Genomic DNA, 19,911 nt, shown 5'->3' with positions numbered 1-19,911 from the left:
AAACACATTCTCATGCCTTTTACAAGGAATGGGCGGATATTTCAAGGAAATGTGTAGGAATAGTCAACCATAAACGTGTCGTTTACTGGGTTAACAACTATACAAAAATGAAGTACATGCTTGGAAAATATGAAACTGGTGTGGTGCCATGGTATGACCAAACCTGCCCTGGTAAAAATGTTGTGCCACAGCCTAATTTTTGCCCCTTTCTTTTTGCTTTGTTTTTCTGAGGTTTTTGCTTGAGTTTTCTATTTCCGTGGCTGTGTGGTCTAGAAACTGAAGAACATGCCCTCTTCTTTTTATCCTGAGTGGCTTTTCATCCTCAAACCCTTCCCAAGACCTTGCCATTTTCATCTTGGACCAACCCCAATATTCATTTCCTTGGGAATATTCCTTTTTTTCTATTAAAGGAATAGCCTTTTTGCCCTAGGTTGTGAAGCAACCTATATTTCTATCACTCCCAAAATTCCCAAATAATTCTCATAAATTGTTTGGGCTATATCTTCCTCAAATATGGCAAAATATTTCATTGCCCATGTTTCTCATCATGCTCAATTAATTCCTTTCCCATTCTATCCTGAATGGCAGTTTGTGAAGCAACTGCCATTTATCTTTGCCCAATTGAACCCAAACTTCTTGTACATCTTTTCCATGTCCAAATAATTGCCTCATGCCAAAATTCAACTCCATTTGCCTAGTAAATATTTTTGAGCAATTTTTCAAAGTTCCCGTCTGAGGGAATTGATTGTGAAGGAAGTGCAAGCTAGGCATATTCAAATGAGTTGAAATTTTGCAAGGCCCCTCATATCATCAAATCAAAGCTCTCCAAAAGATTTGAACTCATGCAATGCATCCATGTGAGCTGAGCATCAATTCTTTGTTTCTGCCCAAATTTTCAGTTACTGAAGCAAGTATATTTTATCTTGCTCCATTATGTCTGAAAATTTTCCTAAGCATTCTCCTATCCATATAACTTATCTCCACCTAATTTGTGCTCATTTGATTTAGCCATTTTCCTTAGGAATTTTCCTAAGATTCTGTCCAGAGAGGTGCTGTATGAAGGAAGTACCATTTTGGCTTGGCCAAATGGCATGAAATGTTGATGGCACTCTCATATGACCAAATAACTCATCTACACAAAAATTCAGCTCAATCCCAATTGATATGCGGGTGCTACTTCGAGTTTTGTATTTTTGTCCAGTCTGGTGGTTTCTACAGCAACTACTAGCTAAACCCCTCCTATTGAGTTGAAACCCTGCCATCTTACTCACCTTAGTGAGTGATCAACCCCAGTCAAATCTCAGCCTAACCCTCCCGACCAATCTTCTGAAAAAGGCATCAAGCACCTTGCTGTTTAGTTGGTTTGGAGCCTTCTGTTTTTTTCTTCTTTGCCCCTGGACCATGTTGTTACTTCCTTTGGACTAAGGGTAGCGGGGTCCTTCCACCAGACATGATTTGGCCGATCGGTGTGCCCCGCGCACGCCAGCTCAGGCGGTGACCACGGGTCATGCCGGCCAGGCGCGCGTTGTGGCGCCTCTATCTTCTTCTCCCTCTCCGTGCACTCGTCCCCTCATCGCCTGACCCTGTCTAGCGTGTTCGCCGCGTCATCGCCGTCTCTCTGGAGCTCTTGCCCCCTCCTTCTTCTTCTTCGGTGAGCCGTCCCCGTCGCCGCATAGTTTCAGCACGTGACCGCGTCATCTTCCTCTGCCGTGTTTTCTTCCTCCTCTCGGCCCCGAGCACTGCCTTGTCTCCGTGACCTCTGCACCTCATCCGTTCCCTCCCTCATCGCCTTCCCGCGCCTTCCCCGTGATCGCTGAGCCTCGCCAGAGTTTGGCCGGACACGAGCGGCGGCACCCAAGCCAACCGCCTCGCCCCGCCTATATAAGAGCCAGCCCCGAGCACTCCATCGCCCCCACCTCACTCCTAGGACCCCGCCGGGACTCTCGCCCGAGCTCGAGGAGCTCCCTGTTCCCCAAATAGCCACCATGGCCGCCGGCGAGCTTCGCTACGATTTCGGTGGACCAGAGCCCCATTCCCCCTCCTTCCACTACCAGTCACTTCACCGAGCTCCGGTGGACCCTCCCAGCTCCTCCACTCGACCGCCGGAGCCCTGCAGCCCTGTTCTCATCTCCACCAGAAGACCCTTCCGCCACAGGCTCAATTGCGGCCATTCCCGAGCTCCTCGGCATCTTCGACGGCTGGGAATGGCTCTGGCTTGTCCTCCTGAGCGTCTGGATAGGTCACACGCCACCTGCGGTGGCTGGGCGTGCCTGCAGTTGTCGTCGGGGCCGCCTGCCTTGCCTCTCCTGTCGCTACCGTCGGGAGGAAAGGAGGAAGAAGGAGGGAGGAGAGCGAGAGAGGAGTGGGGCCCTCCCGTCAGCGACTCTAGCGCCCGGCCCCGCCTTTGCTGACGTGTTTAAGTGGAAGCGCAGTTGCTAGATTACGTTTTCTGTGAATGAAAGCGTACTTCGGTTTGTGTTCTGCTCAGAATATGCCTTCACTTCAACAGAACATATTTCTCAAAATGTGCCTTCTCTTTTTCAGCTACGCCGGCTGAAGTGGTTATTTTGTGAACGTTCACTGTTTTAGCCCTTTTCTGCCTAAAAAGTGAACGGCCACAACTTCTCACTCGTAACTCCGATTGAGGTGAATCCAAAGCCTACTTCTTCGTCTCGATGAGCCCTATCTGTTGGTAACATTTTCACTATGGTTTGGCATATTGAAAATGACCATTTTACCCTTGCCCCTAATCAGCCCCCTCCGACGGAGAATCTTCTCCGGTGAATCTTTCTGCGGCTTCACCGCACCTCTTCCCAGAGCCTCCTTCACCCCCAGGCAAGCCACAACACCCACTTGCATGATGGCCATGTAGTAGCCTTGGTTTTCAACTTGAACCTTAAATAACGGTCTGTTTGTTTACCTGCTTCTGTTATCGTTGTTTCGGTACTGCTTATGGTTTCATCTTCACGTTCATGTTATGTCTCGATGCATCCGATTATCATTTGTCTTGCAAGTATTACTTTCATGCTTGGTAGTAGTACGTGTTGATGTTGGTGATGGTCTTTGGTGCATGACTATCGTCTGTTCTGAGTGTCGTTGCTATGCATGTTCCTTTGCATCCAGTTGGTTAAATGCTTGCATGTAGTGTTGTCGTTATGTTCTTGCATGATAGATGCTGTTGATGCTAGTAGTTATGCCATGAGTAGTGTTATGCTCGTGATGCTCGTCAGTATGCCATGCTCATCTGGATAAATGATTCACTGTTATTATGCTTAAGGCTTATGTTGCATCCATGTTTATGTTGGTATCATGCATTATTGTTGCATCATGTTATTTTCATATGACTCAGCTTATTGCATTCAAGTTAAACCGGACTTAAATGAACTTGAACAACTGTTGGCTGAGTCATGGTGCCACCATATCGAGCTGACCAATGCAACCACATTTGCCTTTTATGGGAAGGTCCTAATTGGGTTTATTGTCATGCCTCTCGCCAGTGCCTCCAACGGGGGAAGGTTATGCTCGGGTGCTACCCTGATTAGGTAGGACGGCATAAGCCTTGTGTGCCCGTTGTTGTGATTCGTATACCATGTCCCCGTTTGGGACCGTTTTGTTTTGCCACGACGGTGGCCGTTGATGCCTTTGGTAGGCATGGGGCCGCCCATGACTTAGCCCAAAGGGGAGTTGGTCGAAGTGGCCGGGAGGGTGTCATGGCAGTAGATCGGTTTTGTCGGAACTCCCTTGGTCCACCCGAATGGGAGTGCGAGGCCATGGGTTCCGTGGTGTGGGTACAATGTGCTAACCTCTGCAAAGTGTATGTTTAAATCTATCGATAGCCACGCCCGCGGATAAGGGCCCAGTTCGTAGTCGGTCACACCGTGACTCAATAGTAATAATAATAATGTGCTAAATAACAACCCTGGTTTGATGATAAAAGAAGTTGGTTGATATTTATTGTGATTGTGAGAGGATCACCGTGGTATCATGGATACCAAGTTGATGGATATTTGTGATGTTGTGCGAGAATCGCGGGGAAAGGTCAAGCTCCTTGTGGTCATGTATGATTACTACGGTATTGTAATACCAAGCTTGATTGGATCCTAAGATTATCGTGTGATGTCTGCGATGGTAAGTTCCTACATGTATTGGTTACGAGGTAACCCGATTAGAGTAAGTTGGTGCATATAGTGTCATCATGTTGCATGCTAGTATCGTGAGATTTATATGTTCATGCCATGCTCATATTGTTCTAGATGTATCATGATGTTCATGCCATGTTACCCTGATGATCTCATGATAATTCCTGCTTAACCTGAAATTGCCATGTTGTTGTTTGTCTTGAATGCTTTTGGTTATTGTGAGCTTGCAAGTACATTCAATGTACTGACCTGGCGTGTCATGCCAGTTTGTAGGTCATGCCGGAGTTGATTGCTTGTTTGTTGTGGATTCCTTGTTTGCGAGCTAGGATAAGCATTCCAGCTAGAGTCCCTGCGGAGTGGAGTTCACCACCGTCATCGTTATTCCGCTGCTAGAAGTTATCCCGCTGCTTCGAGTTGTTCTGCTGCTTGCATAGAGCAACAGTTGCAGGCGTAGTGTCGCCGTGCCGATGTAATTCCCCGTTATATCAGAACCCCTTGTACCCAATATAGATTGTAATAAAGAGCTGATTTGTTCTATGCTAAGCAGTGTCGTATTCTAGAAGACTTCTCCTCGATCTCTGGGCTGGAATACAGGGCGTTCCGTTTCTCTGAGCCGGGGTGCCACATGTCGTCATGCACGCCTTTCATAAAGCAAACCATCACCGAGGAAGTTTCATAGTTTCAAGGGGGAAATCACCAAGATTGAAGGGGGATCCAAATTTCCTTTGTCCTTTGTCCAAGAGTTTTTTTCTATGATGAACATACAACCTGCAAATCACCATGTTCAAATTTGGCACTTTTCCGGGTTCATTTGCCATATTTAGGGGATTATGTGCAATTCCTAGGCATTAATGCACATAATTCAAGTTCAAACAATCGGTGCATGAAAGGGTCCACAAGAACGGCCTGGAAAACCATGCTCGTGTCATTTAGTAAATTCTCATGCCTTTTACAAGGAGTGGACAGATATTTCGATGAAATGTGTGGCAATAGTCAACCACAAATGTTTGTTTGTTGGGTTTTCAACTGTAGAAAAAATGAAATATATGCTTAAAAAACATGACGCCTAGCATGGTGCCATGGTATGATCTCACCATGCAATGTTGTCATGCACACCCTTCATAAATCGAACCATCACCGAGGAAGTTCCATGCTTTCGAGAGGGAAATCCCAAGATTGAAGGGGCATCCAAATTTCCATCCTAGTTTGTCATTCAATTTTTTCCAACGATCAACATACCGCATCAAATGCAACATGTTCAAATTTGACTTTTTTCCGGGCTCATTTACCATATTTAGGGGATTATGTGCATTTTCTAGGCATTAATGGACATAATTCAAATTCGAACAATCGGTGCATGAAAAGGTGCACAAGAATGGTCTAGAAAACCATGCTCGTGTTATTTAGTACATTCTCATGCCTTTTACAAGGAATGGGCAGATATTTCAAGGAAATGTGTGGCAATAGTCAACCATAAACGCGTCGTTTACTGGGTTAATAACTATACAAAAAATGAAACACATGGTTGGAAAACATGACGCCTAGCGTGGTGCCATGGTATGGCCTCACCATGCCCTGGTAAAAATTGGAGAATGTTTTCCTTATGTCGTGATCCACGCCTTTTATAAATCGAACCATCACCAAGGAAGTTTCATGGTTTCGAGGGGGAAATCACCAAGATTGAAGGGGGATCCAAATTTCCTTTGTCCTTTGTCCACGAGTTTTATTCTACAATGAACATACAACCTACAAATCACCGTGTTCAAAATAGGCACTTTTTCGGGTTCATTTGCCATATTTAGGGGATTATGTGCATTTCCTAGGCATTAATGCACACAATTCAAGTTCAAACAATCGGTGCATGAAAGGGTGCACAAGAACAGCCTGGAAAACCATGCTCGTGCCATTTAGTAAATTCTCATGCCTTTTATAAGGAAGAGGCATATATTTCGATGAAATGTGTGGCAATAGTCAACCACAAACGTTTGTTTATTGGGTTTTCAACTATAGAAAAAATGAAATAAATGCTTGAAAAACATGACGCCTGGCATGGTGTGCCATGGTATGACCTCACCATGCACTGGTAAAAATTAAAGAAGGTTTGGCTTATGTCGTCATGCACGGCCTTCATAAATCGAACCACCACCAAAGAGGTTCCACGCTTTCGAGAGGGAAATCACCAAGATTGAAGGGGAATCCAGATTTTCTTCGTTCTTTGCCCTGGAGTTTCTTTCTACGACGAACATACACCCTCCAAATCACCGTGTTCAAATTTGGCATTTTTCCGGGCTCATTTACCATATTTAGGGGATTATGTGCATTTTCTAGGCATTTAGCGCATATAAATCCAATCCAGCTACAGGTGCACGTGTGTGATATGAGGGACGTGGATTGCCGTTTGATGGCGGCGCATCCTACGGTGCACACGCGCGATCCGCGTGGCTGGGGTTCCGGCCAATCATAACCCAACACACAATAGGCTCAACGCACACTGTTTCCAAAGCGACGGAGATGAACCGTGTGTGATAATGAACGAGCAAAATTGTAAGGGAAGCTAAATTTCTGTTGTCGTTTGTTGTTGAACTCTTGAATACCACCGCACTGTACGGCTGCCCGGCCCCTCCATCCCAGAGCTCTCTCCAGGCATCGTCCATGGCACTGCAGTGCACAGTAACTGGTAAGGAAGTGATGGCATCCCGCCGCACCGTGTTCCTCGCCGCCCGTGACCGCACACATGGTAAGGAAGCGATGGCATCTCGCTGCGCCGAGTTCATCACCCGGCGGCCAGTCAGTTACATGGGCGGACTTTGAGGCTGCCATGGGCGAATGGGTGGTGGATCTAGAGGCGGCCAAAGACGCACAGAAGGAGCAGAAAAGGCAGAAAGCAGTCAAGAAAAGAGAGTCCCGCCGCCACAATGAAAAAGAGGCCGCACGCCATGGTGAGGAGAGCTTGGCGGAGATCGAAGCACGGTGGGCTGCCGCCTACAAGGCCGGGAAGGAGAACACCGGCGTCTGGCCAGCATGCCCTGATGGCAGCATGTGAGAAGTAGTTTAAGTTTGTAGTATTAGAGAAAATTACTAGTAGTACTTTAAGTTTGTAGTATTAACGAACAATGTCGGTAAGAGCATCCTTTGAGGGCTTTGAGCGTTGATTAGCATGTGTGCCCGTGTGCATTGTTTTGCGTTAATCATTAGAAGATCACAAAACACACGGTTTCTATGTCGTACCCGTCTGCGTTTTTTTGCGTTAATGACCCATAAGTGAGTTACTTGTGCGATGTTTCCTAATAAACCAGGCGTACCATTGACCGAAAAAATCAAGTACATATGTAAATTTTTTGGAGACGGGATCTGCCAACTTCCTTTTTCGCACATGAGTATTTTACGCGCTTCGTCTGCGTTGTGTGTTTCCCCCAGCCCAAGTTTCAAGTTTCACAGCGAAATTTTCATTAGCCGCGGGATTTCAAAATTTATTCCTCCAACGACATCCCCACCCTCAGTATCCCCCCCTCGCGCGTCCCCATACCGGCATCTCAAACCGCCGCCGCCGCAACCATAGCTTCAACCACATCAACGTTCTGCTCAGATCTAGTCAGGTAACACACCGATCTCTATCACGGCCCCCGCCTGATTGCTAAAATGGCGTGTGCAAAACATCCTCATGCCTCCAAATCCCCACCGCCAAGAGCTGATGGCGGTCCATGGCGCGATGGCCGCTATGCGTGTTGACCCGAAGGAACACCTCGCCTCCGCCGCCGCCGCCGACATGGTGGAGGCTCTGGCCCAGATGAAGTCCCCCAGCGACTACCCCCCGGGACTTAACATGTAAGATCTGATCAGCTAAATCTTACCAATACCACTTGGAATGGCTATGATTTGTACGATTGATTTATTAAGCATGTCAGTGCCTTGTTTATTTCAGTATTGCACACTATGTGATGTTCAAATATTACCATGTCCAGCTCAATTTCACCAATACCAGCAACAAACTTACAATACATGACTCAGGATATCACTAGAGATGCTGCCCATTTGCTATTTTTAGTGGATGCTAACCCTATTGTACTTAACATGCCTGTCCATGTACTTACGCAGGGTCATAACGGCCGATGCTGTTGTTTGCCGTCGAGGTTAGCTGCATCGCATGTCTTACAGTATTTCACATAATTTACTGGTTGCCTGTAGGTACACATGTCAGTGGCACTGATCCACGCTTTGACTCGGAGGAACAGCTCGCCTCCGCCGTCGCTGACTTTGGGCGGGCTCTGGCCAAGATGAAGTGCCCCAGCAACTACCTCTCAGGAATTACCAAGTATGCACTCACCAGTTCAATCTTACCAATACCAGTTGCAATTAATGGCTATGTTCTGTACAGTCGATGCATTAAGCATGTTCTAGTAAACATGCCTAACACGTTTTAGCTATTTTCCCTACCTTTTTATAGACATCTGGGCCATTCTCTGCTCTGGCAGCACCTGCCTTGTGATGTTTAACTATGCCAATTGCATTTTTATCAGTACCGGTTTCAATGTCTATTAAGCCTGTTGCAATTAACAGTTGAAACCATTTTTAAATAGTTGTATTTCAATGGCTACAAACTTACAAAACACGACTTAGGATGCTGTTAAGCCTGTTGCAATTAACAGTTGTATCAATTTTTTTAATCTGTCCATTTTCTACCATGCTACTCTCCGCAATGAAGATATACTAGAGATGCCGCCCATTTGCTATTTTTGGTGGATGCTAACCCTGTTCTACCTGACATGCATGTCCATGTACTTACGCAGGGTCATAACGGCCGATGCTGTTGTTTGCTGTCGAGGTTAGCTGCATCCCATGTCTTACAGTATTTCACATCATTTGTGCAATTGCAGTTTAACTTCTACCATTTAATGGTTGCCTGTAGGTACACATGTCAGTGGCAATGATCCACAGTTCGACCCGGAGGAACAGCTCGCCTCCGCCGCCACTGACTTTGGGCGGGCTCTGGCCAAGATGAAGTGCCCCAGCAACTACCTCTCAGGACTTACCAAGTATGTACTCACCAGTTCAATCTTACCAATACGAGTTGCAATTAATGGCTATGTTTTGTATGGTCGATGTATTAAGCATGTTGTAGTAAACATGCCTAACACTTTTTAGCTATTTTCCCTACCTTTTTATAGACAACTGGGCCATTATCTGCTCTGGCAGCACCTGCCCTGTGATGTTTAACTCTGCTAGTTGCATTTTTATCAGTACCGGTTTCAATGGCCATTAAGCCTGTTGCAATTAACAGTTGTCTCCATTTTTAAAGAGTTGTATTTCACTGGCTACAAACTTACAAAACATGAATTAGGATGTTGTTAAGCCTGTTGCAATTAATAGTTGTATCCATTTTTTAATCCGTCCCTTTGCTACCGTGCTACTCTTTTGCAATGAAGATATCACTACAAATGCCGCCGTTTTATTACCATTTGCTATTTCTGGTGGATGTTAACTCTGTTGTAGTTAACATTGGCTTTCCATGTACTTACACAGGGCTACAATGGGCGATGCTGTTGTTTGCCGTCGAGGTTAGTTGTATCCCATGTCTTATACACCATCTATTCCTAAATATAATTATTTTTACAGATTCCAATATAGACTACATCAGGAGCAAAATGAGTGAATCTAGATCCTAATCTAAACTATATCTATAATTCTATATACATCCATATGTAGTTCATATTGAAATCTCAAAAAAATACTTGTACTTAGGAACATAGGTAGTTGTATTTTACATCATTTGTGCAATCTCAGTTTAGCTTCTAACATTTACTGGTTGCTTGTAGGTACATATATGAGCGGTACTGATCCACACTTCTATCCCTTTTGCGTATGGGGCAATGAGATATGCATGAACAAGCGTCAAGTGAGGAAACTAAGAAAGATTGTTAGGGGAAAGAAATGGGTGATTGGAATTAAGCTCTTTATTTACACTTTGTTGAAGACAATAGTGAACTTTAGGATGGTAAGTAATGTGTTGCCTTTTCCCCCTGCCCACAACAAGTTACTCTATTAGACCTCAGTATAAGATATTTTTTCTCCTTTTAGGGTTTCCGAAGCTATTTACTGATGATTACCATGCAAACTACATGATCGGAGTGGAGGCAACTAAGGTTAAAGTATATAATTCATGCTACCATGATAATGCTCTTGAAGTCTTCCTGAAGGCGGTGAAGGATGGGCGTGCGATCGTCACAAGGGGTTGGACAAAAGTGGTTCCTGCCTATGGCATCTAGGAAGGCACATTATGGGCATTCCGCTTCTTAAACACCGTCGGTAGTCAAAATGATTTAAACTTGTGTCTTCACCTTTACCGCCTTTAAATATTGTGGTTCATCATAGTTAATTGCTGCCTAATCCTGTAATTACTGAACATATTGTACTGGAAATTTTATTTATGGATTCGTTGTTGAACCATTGTGCTGAGAATTTGAATTGCATGTTTCATATTTCAAAATTTCAAATTCGAATAATAAATTACAGGCAAACATAAAAAGAGAACAGACGGTCATGGAACTTTGCGAACGGTTCTGGCAGTAAAAGCGCTTGTGATGGATAGCCCAATGCCACACAGTTTTCTACATCAAATCATGTGTGATGTAGTTCATGAAAGAAAATAGTTAACCAAGGTAGAGCGTGTGTGATAGTTACACCTTTCACACATGAGCATATACATAAAACTGTGTGGGATGTACATACGAACGGAAATGTTTTCCCTGGATTGATTGTGTGGGATGTACATAAGAACGGAAACGTATTCCTTGGATTGACCGTGTGTGATATACATACCTACGGAAATGTTTTTCTAGGATTCACCGTGTGGGATGTACATACCTACGGAAAGGTTGGGTTTCGATGCCTCACCCGATCGCACATGAGCTCATTTGGTGTCCCAGGAGGGCCTATCCCCGCCAATTTCTGGGTCATGTGGGAAGGACCCCCTATCGCCCACACTCACTTGGCGACGGTTCCAAATGCCGTCGCGGAAAGGGGTTAAAAACCATTTGTATAGCACCAACGCATACTAGTGAAAGGAGGATAGTACCATTTGTAAAATACTGTAACTGATATATAATAGCAGAGACATTATCTCAACAATACATTTCTTAAACATGTACTCCGGCCGATCCCTAACAGAAATGGTACTCCCGCCGATCCCTAACAAGTGTTGCAGTTTTGAAACAAGATTCAGTAGTTAATTTTGAGAGTGGCATTGCTTAATTTTACCAACGGCATTAGATTAACAAAAAGCATAAACAATTCCATGGGAGAGTGTGTGCAACAACACCATGTGCTTCCATCTACTTATAAAGGGGGTGATGCAGAGTTTGTTGTAACAGTGCAAAAAGCATCATGTCTGGGTTGGTCCAATTTTTGTTCACTACTTAATGGGAAAAGACAGCAATTCAATAGCTTCAATTCAACATTTATTTAAAACAGTACCAATACAAGTAGCACAGCATCTCAAAGCACACTGCATGATCATGTGGATGAAGGCAGGTACCAACCTTTCATGACGCAGACAAGATCACGTATGAATCTGCCAACACAAATAGGAAATCCAATCTCGTTTTGTGCAGTTGCACTGAAATCAAGCAAAGTCGCCGGTGTGACATTTTAAGTTCGCTATAGCAACAAGTTGAATAGATATCCATGTTTTAACAGAGGCAAAAAGGAAACAATTACTGGCCAATAAAGGAAGCAAAAAGGAAACATACAGCGACAAAAAGAAGCATCTAACTTATCTTGATGGAAAAAAAGTAGGACAGTAGCATTTCTAAAACGGTTGCATTGATTCATATTAACAGAGACATTCTCTTAAAACAACATTCATTAAAAATGTAATTTACTTTTAACAGTGGCATTGCTTCAATTTTCCAGCGGCATTCTTAGATTAACAACAGCAAAATAGTTGTATGGGACATGGGACATGCCAGCACCATGTGCGTCCACACGTATAAATGGGTGATGTAGAGTATGTTGCCAAGCAGCATATCTGCGTTGGTCCCATATTTGTTCTCTTTGAACCTTTTTCCTTTGTGAGGGCAGCAAATCTAGTCCTGCACAAACTACCCGACCCCCAGTTTCTTTCCTTTTCCAGCAAAGAGATCGGTTCCTTACAGATGTGTGTACTGGGTTACCCCCTTTTTCCCTTTTCGACCAACAAAGCGGCTAGCCAATCAATACTACTTCCCCTCCCTCCTTTCCTCATTGAACCACGTCCTAGATTCATGCTCCACCCCACTACACCCTTCATTCCTCTTTGAACCAAGACCTAGATTCGACTATAGAATCGAAAAAGATTCGCATGCAGCTAGAGCAATGACGGTTTCAAAGAAAGTTATACCTTAGGGTCGTCGGGATGTGGCTAGGCATGCGGTGGGAGGCCGAATCTGTCCACACTATGTACTGCAGCAAGGAAGAAAGGGTTGGCGGCCCTCCCGCACAGGCGCTGGGTGAAAGAGAACAACGCAGCCAGCAGTGGATTGCCTCCCTCATCGAAGGCGATAGAGTGAACGCTGCACCTCCTCCCCTTCCCGGTGCGACAGGATCCGGATGAGTCCTTCACCAGCTGTGAGGGGGGAAAGAGAGACAGAGGCCAACACAGTCTTGTTTAGATCTGGTGAAGAGGGTGAGAGACTGTGAATATAGCAAACCCTAGCAAAGGAACCTTGAGCCTCCAACATGTATATATATATGTGTAGTGCGGCGAGAGTGTGGAGAGCGCAAACCCTAGCGAACAAGCGCTGAGGCTCCAGCTTATATAGTACTTATATAGTACTCGTGTATACTACTAATATATAGTGGAGTGGTTTCTTTTTCTCTCCATAACAATCGTTTTAAATTGTGTAAGTACGAAACGAAAATCTTTATTTAACGTACCAGTGAAGAAAATTACTTACGATGAACTAACGATCCACGCGTCCTGGTCGCACTTCCTATCCTTCACGTGCGGTACACTACCCTCCATTAAGTGAACAACCACACATGCGCCAAATTATTGGAAACGTGTGCGAGTGTGTACAAATAAAGAATTTTAATTTCAATTCTCGGAAAGGTTTGAGAGTATGTACAGTTTGCCCTCTCCCAATAATTATGTTTGTTGTGTTCGGCCTAAACTTGGTCGAACTTTACAAAGTTTGACTTCAGTCAAATCTAATATGCAGAGTAAATAAAAATGGAGGGCTACTACGTCCATCCGGGTTTTTAGTCCACACCATTTTTTTAGTCAAAGTCTGACCACATATTTAGTTAATAGATGGACAAATAAAATTACAAGGGAGCTGGAGACAAAGTTGTGAGAAGGCTTAGAAATCAATACAAAACTTATGCTCTTAGTAGCAACGGCGATCCTTCTTCGAGGAAACATTTGGTTCATAGCCAATTGTGTGATAAAATTGCACCAACGTGAAAGACGACTGCGTCTCCAACGCAACCAAGGTGAACTGATGAAGGATATCATCTTTGTGGGTAACAAGCAAAGAGCATTGATGGAAAACAACTTATTTTTCGTTGAAAATCGACCAGCTTCACCAGCCGATGCAACCATGAGGTGCAACCATGAGCATCAATAGGTCATTGTGGTGATGCATCATCCATTTGGCATCAAGTTTGGGTGAGGCACCAATGAACTTCGACAAATCCTCACTGTGGTATGTTTCTTCTCGGTAATCAAGCTCGAGGAAGGAAGAACCACGCGGCAGAGGACAGTGAGGCGGAACAACAATGGCCATCCAATTTTGTGCAGTTCCACTAAAATTGAGGAAGACATGCCCGGGTATGGAGATACGCATCGCTGTTTGCAAAAATATAAAAAAGGGATATAGTGTTGTTACTTTGTTTTGGCAGTGGTACAAGATTAACAGCAACATCTCAACTGTCAATAAGAATTAATGAAAAGTACACAAACAAACAGAAGCATCATGATTATCTTGATGGGAACTAAACCAGGATACCCAAGAAAAAAAGCATTTCTTCATTTAACGAGTGATAGTATTAGATTAGCAGCAACAATAGGAGCATATGGACAATGACCGCACAACCACCATGTACTTTTTGTCGAAACAACATGTATACCTCTACCGAGGCATAAACCAGAACAACTTTTCGAGTGGCATTTCCTCTATAATAGTAAAAAATAGGTGATGTTGGACCAGCCGACGAACCCTAGCTATTGCACATGGGGAGCTGGAGAGTAGTGGCATAGAAGAAAACCCGCATGCAGCGACCTGGGGAGCTGGACCAGTACAATGAAGCATGAAATCCAAAAGAAGTTATACTTCAGGTGGGCGAGATGTCGCTTAGGCGGGTGGGCGGGATCTGCCCACACGACGGCAACGAACAAGGGCGCGGAGGACCTTCGTCCGCGCCAAACGCCGTCTCCAAGAGGACGGTGCGCATCGGCTTCCTCCACCGTCGACGGCGACAATGTCAATGCTGCACCTCCTCACCTCCCACAGCGGACGGGATTCGGCCGGATCTGTGACCACCGGTGAGGAGAGAGATAGAGTGGACACTGTCATCTTGTTTAGATATGGAGAGGGTGAGAGAGCGAGACGCGAGAAAACCTATCAAACAAGAGGCTATATATACAATGGAGTAAAAAAATCTCTCCATAGCAGTGGTTTTAAATAGAATACGCGCGTTCCGGGGAAAAGGAAACGAAAACTGGTGGACAATTTTTTTAACATACCAAGAAAGAAAACTCGATCAAAAACAAGCCCCCGCTTCCAGGTCGCGATATTCTCACGCACACACACATAGACATAGACATGCATATCCGTGTTTACATAAAATTCCTTCTCCATCTCCAATCATGTTTGTGCAACTGGCACATTATTTACGTTGTTAATTATATACGCAGCAATATTAACGTACAACATCTCTTGTTTGCGAGCGTCCGGACCGCTGCCACGCCCGCTCCTGACCAACCTGAACCCTCTTCATCACCCGTGCATCCTTCCCGCCCGAAACGGTCAGTGCCACATTCATACCCGGCCAGAGCGGACGCGACCTCTCACTGGCGCCAGCATTGAAGCGGCGCGCCAGCCGAGGGAGCGTCGCCCGTGCCACTTTCCGGTGCACGCGACTGCTCCGCGTTCAAAGGTCCCAATAGTCGGCCACAACATGCATGTAAAAAGTTCTCGGGAGTCCGTGCTACAGCTAGATATCCTCCCCCTCCTTGTCAATCTCTTCCAGTAGTGCTAGTACTCCATGGCGTGATCCATCGACAAGCAGGCGGGAAAGTTATCGTATACTAGGTTTGCGGTGAGTGGCATGCCAAGCGACCGTGTGGGGTGGAGCCGTGGAGGAGGGTGAGACACGAACGTGACAGATGTGATTTAAACATTGATTTTGCTCGAGGGCACGATCCAATGAAACGAAACATTGGGTTTTCTCCGTTTCCATTTTTTCTCTGAAAAAACGGAAACTTTCCACTGCATTTTCATTCCTACTCCAAGGTTGCCCCGTTACAACATTCCATCAAATACAAAGGAAAACTAACACGCATGCTGATGCATCTCAATGATTCACAGATCATAGCCAACATTTACTTCACAACTAAAGACAAAAGTTGTGAGAGTGTGTACAAAAAAACTACTGATGGCGTCCCTACGACATAAACCCAGAACCCTAAACAGGATTTAATTTCCTGGCTAGGTAGAACCTGTCGAAGGAAAGACGGCTGACACCCTCGGATTATACGATGCTTTTGTGCAGTTCCACTAGAATCGAGCTGAGCATCCCTGTTGGCACATACATTGAAGAAGTGTGACTAGAATAATAGTACTGACACTAGTTCATGAGACATAAACTCATCACAAATAGAAGCCGATAGAAGTAGAGAAAGATCCACATGGAGATGGAGCAACGTGGGTAGCTGCGGCAGTGGATCAAGCCGGCTCCAAAAGGAAGTTGTACCTGGGACGTCGGGCTGTAGCTAGAAGGGAGGTTGGGAGGCGGCATCAGCCCATACCGCGGGGAACCCCCATCGGGACACACCAACAGTGGGTTTTCTCCCTCGCTGCTGTCGACCGCGTCTATGCAGAACATCGTCCCCTTCCACCCAGTGGCGGGATCAGGCCGGAACTGTGACCAGTGGTGTGGCCACCGTTGTTCTATGCTTGTGAAGAGAGCAACCCAAGCAAGCAGGCTTGTAGCTTAGGTTCCTGCTAGTGTATATATAGTGGAGCGGTTTTCTTTTTCTCTCCATATCGACCATTTTATATTGCGTACGTGTCATTGAAGAGTGAAATGATGGTTGCTTCTTTCAACTAACTTGCTGTGTGATTTGACTGCTCCTGAGTGGCCCCTACACGTACTCCCCCTATGTGTATGACCGTTCCTGAGTCTCACTTGTACTTATCTCTATTTTCTTGCATGACACGTAGACATGATGCGCATAGAGGAATTTTGTTACCACACGTTGTTACGTAGTACTACTACTAGTACCTACTCCCTCCTTCCGGTTCACTACTAGTACTCCCTCCATCCTGGCTTATTGGTCCCCTTTGTACTCAATTCTTGGGCTCATTTTCCTCAATAAATTGTGTTTACCAACGTATTAATATCAGGAATGCATGCGTGAACAACGGATGATTAAACCTTGCATGCAACATTTTGACAAAGCATTGACTTATGAACATGTGAATGTGAGGGACTACAACCTCGTGCATGCATGCAACAGTCACATGTATACATGGATGCAAAAACGCGTGTGACACCCTAATGCTTGCATGTCCGAGCACACGACGGAACACTGATACGTCTCCAACGTATCTATAATTTTTGACTGTTCCATGCTATTATATTATCTGTTTTAGATGTTTAATGGGCTTTATTATGCACTTTTATATTATTTTTGGGACTAACCTATTAACCGAAGGCCCAGTGAAATTGTTGTTTTTTTGCCTATTTCAGTGTTTTGCAAAAAAGGAATATCAAACGGAATCCAAACGGAATGAAACCTTCGCGAGGATCGTTTTTGGAACAAACACAATACAGGAGACTTGGAGTGGACGTCAAGGAAGCAATGAGGCGGCCACGAGGTTGGGAGGCGCGCCCAGGGGGGTAGGCGCGCCCCCACCCTCGTGGGCCCCTCCTGGCTCCACCGACCTACTTCTTTCGCCTATGTATACTCATATACCCTGAAAACATCCAAGAGCACCACAAAACCCTATTTCCACCGCCGCAATTTTCTGTACCCGTGAGATCCCAACTTGGGGCCTTTTCCGGCGCTCCGCCGGAGGGCGAATCGATCACGGAGGGCTTCTACATCAACACCATAGCCTATCCGATGATGTGTGAGTAGTTTACCACACACCTTCGGGTCCATAGTTATTAGCTAGATGGCTTCTTCTCTCTCTTTGGATCTCAATACTGCTTAAGTATATCCCTCTACATCATATTGCTTGAGTTTATCCCTCTACATCAAGTCATCTTGCCTAATGCGTTACTCTGTTCTTATGAACTTAATACTCTAGATGCATGCTGGATAGCTGTTGATGTGTGGAGTAATAGTAGTAGATGCATAATCGTTTCGGTCTACTTGTCACGGACGTGATGTTTATATACATTATCATGCCTAGATATTCTCATAACTATGCACTTTTCTATCAATTGCTCGACAGTAATTTCTTCACCCACCGTAAATTATGCTATCTTGAGAGAAGCCACTAGTGAAACCTATGGCCCCGGGGTCTATCTTCCATCATATTAATCTCCCGTCAACAAGCTATTTCTGTCGCCGTTTATTTTTGCAATCTTTACTTTTCAATCTATACAACAAAAATACCAAAAATATTTATCTTATTATCTTTATCAGATCTCACTTTTGCAAGTGGCCGTGAAGGGATTGACAACCCCTTTATCGTGTTGGTTGCAAGATTCTTGATTGTTTGTGCAGGTACGAGGGACTTGCGTATAGTCTCCTACTGGATTGATACCTTGGTTCTCAAAACTGAGGGAAATACTTATGCTACTTTGCTGCATCACCCTTTCCTCTTCAAGGGAAAACCAATGCATGCTCAAGAGGTAGCAAACACACACGGTAACGCTCAAGTGCTCAACCTACACGTGCATGCACACACATACTCAGCCAGGGTGAGCTAGTGACCGTATAAACACTAGAAAATGTATATATTGAGTGCAATGAGCGTATTATGAAGTCCATTGACCGTTTTTTTACAAATATACAGTGACAGACAGTGTATTTATCTTGCTTCAAATTAATCCATATTAAACGGAAAGGAGGTAGTATGGATTAGCATTACTTTGTCCCGTTAACTTGCCGAACGAGGAGAAGCTTGCAGGACAAGAGAAGCTTGCGCACAGTGGCTCGCGGGACAAGGAGAAACTTTTGACTAATGCAAGCTCTCCCTCGCTCAGGCGGTGGACGTGCAACAGCTAATTTGGTGTCAGATTGCCAGAAGCATACACTATACTAGTACCATTATTGTTCCACTTCCCGAAGAGGCGAACAGCCAAGAGCAAAGTTTACTAGTACTAGTACTACTACTATCGAGGTATGTACTACTACTAGGAACTGGATGGTGGAGCGTCTGGACTCTTATTTTATTTTAAAATGTGATAAAGCAATATTCAACACATTTGGTTCTCTTCGAGGGTTCTCGTATGTGATAATGGAAGTTGATTGCATGGAACACTCGCCACAATTCTCGCTTAATTCTGGCTCATATCCTGTTGCAAATAGGAGTACTCAGTAATATTTTCTCTTTTTTTGTTATTCAGCATGTAAACAGGTCAGCAAACCTTGCGGCGCATCTTTGTGCGAACCGTGATTGCTGCACTTTGAATGTGACCGAGAGCTGGCTTGATGAAACACCTCGCTTCCTTCTCTTTTTTTGCGGGTACCTCGCTTCCTAGTGACCAGTCTCTTGGTTGATCGTCCTAAGAATGCTTATATATGAATAAAGCTCTCTCATTTACTCGCAAAAATATTAAGCCATATTAACCGGAAAGGAGGGAGTATGGACTAGCACTACTTTTTGGTGTGTCTCGTGAACTCGCAGAACGAGGAGAAGCTTGCAGGACAAGGTGAAGCTCGCTTACGCCCACTCCATATACCTCAAGCCTGGTGGCTCGCAGGACGAGGAGAAGCTTTTGACTAATGCAACCTACCCTCGCCCAGGTGGTGGACATGCAGTAGTTCATTCGGTGTCAGATTGCCCGAGGCATACATTATAGTACCATCATTGTTCGACTTCACGAAGAGGCGAAGAGCCAAGCGCAAGGTTTAGTAGTACGAGTAGTACTACTACTAGAACTGCATGGTGGAGCGTCTGTACTCTTATTTTATTTTAATCTCTGATAAAGTACACATTTATTCGGGAGAACTGAAGTGTGGAAAACGGCAGCCCAATAGTAGTACTAAAAACATCAAACATGTAATGATGATATCGATCAACCATGGTCGAATATATCTTGGCCTCCATGCAATTCTTTCTGTGTGTTCTCGCTCCTCGTCTCTCTCAAGGAACGACGGGTTGGCCATTTTGCCGTCAATTGAGATCGGTTTGCTCACACTCCGGTTCCACATGTCAGTGATATGCCAAGAGGAAGTGCGTTGACCGACTGGCCATACGCGTACTTGGTTTTGCACCTTCATACTACTCCTCCCTCCGTCACAGTTTACAGGGCGCGCTTCATTTTCATGCATTTCTCTCCATGCATTTCCACCACTAGAGAGACTTTAGACCCGTTTGGTTTAATGCTCAATTAATTA

The sequence above is a fragment of the Triticum aestivum genome, chromosome 3D (genome assembly GCF_018294505.1).
Source record: "Triticum aestivum cultivar Chinese Spring chromosome 3D, IWGSC CS RefSeq v2.1, whole genome shotgun sequence".
Classification (NCBI taxonomy): Eukaryota; Viridiplantae; Streptophyta; class Magnoliopsida; order Poales; family Poaceae; genus Triticum; species Triticum aestivum.
Note: the sequence above shows the minus strand (reverse complement) of the source record.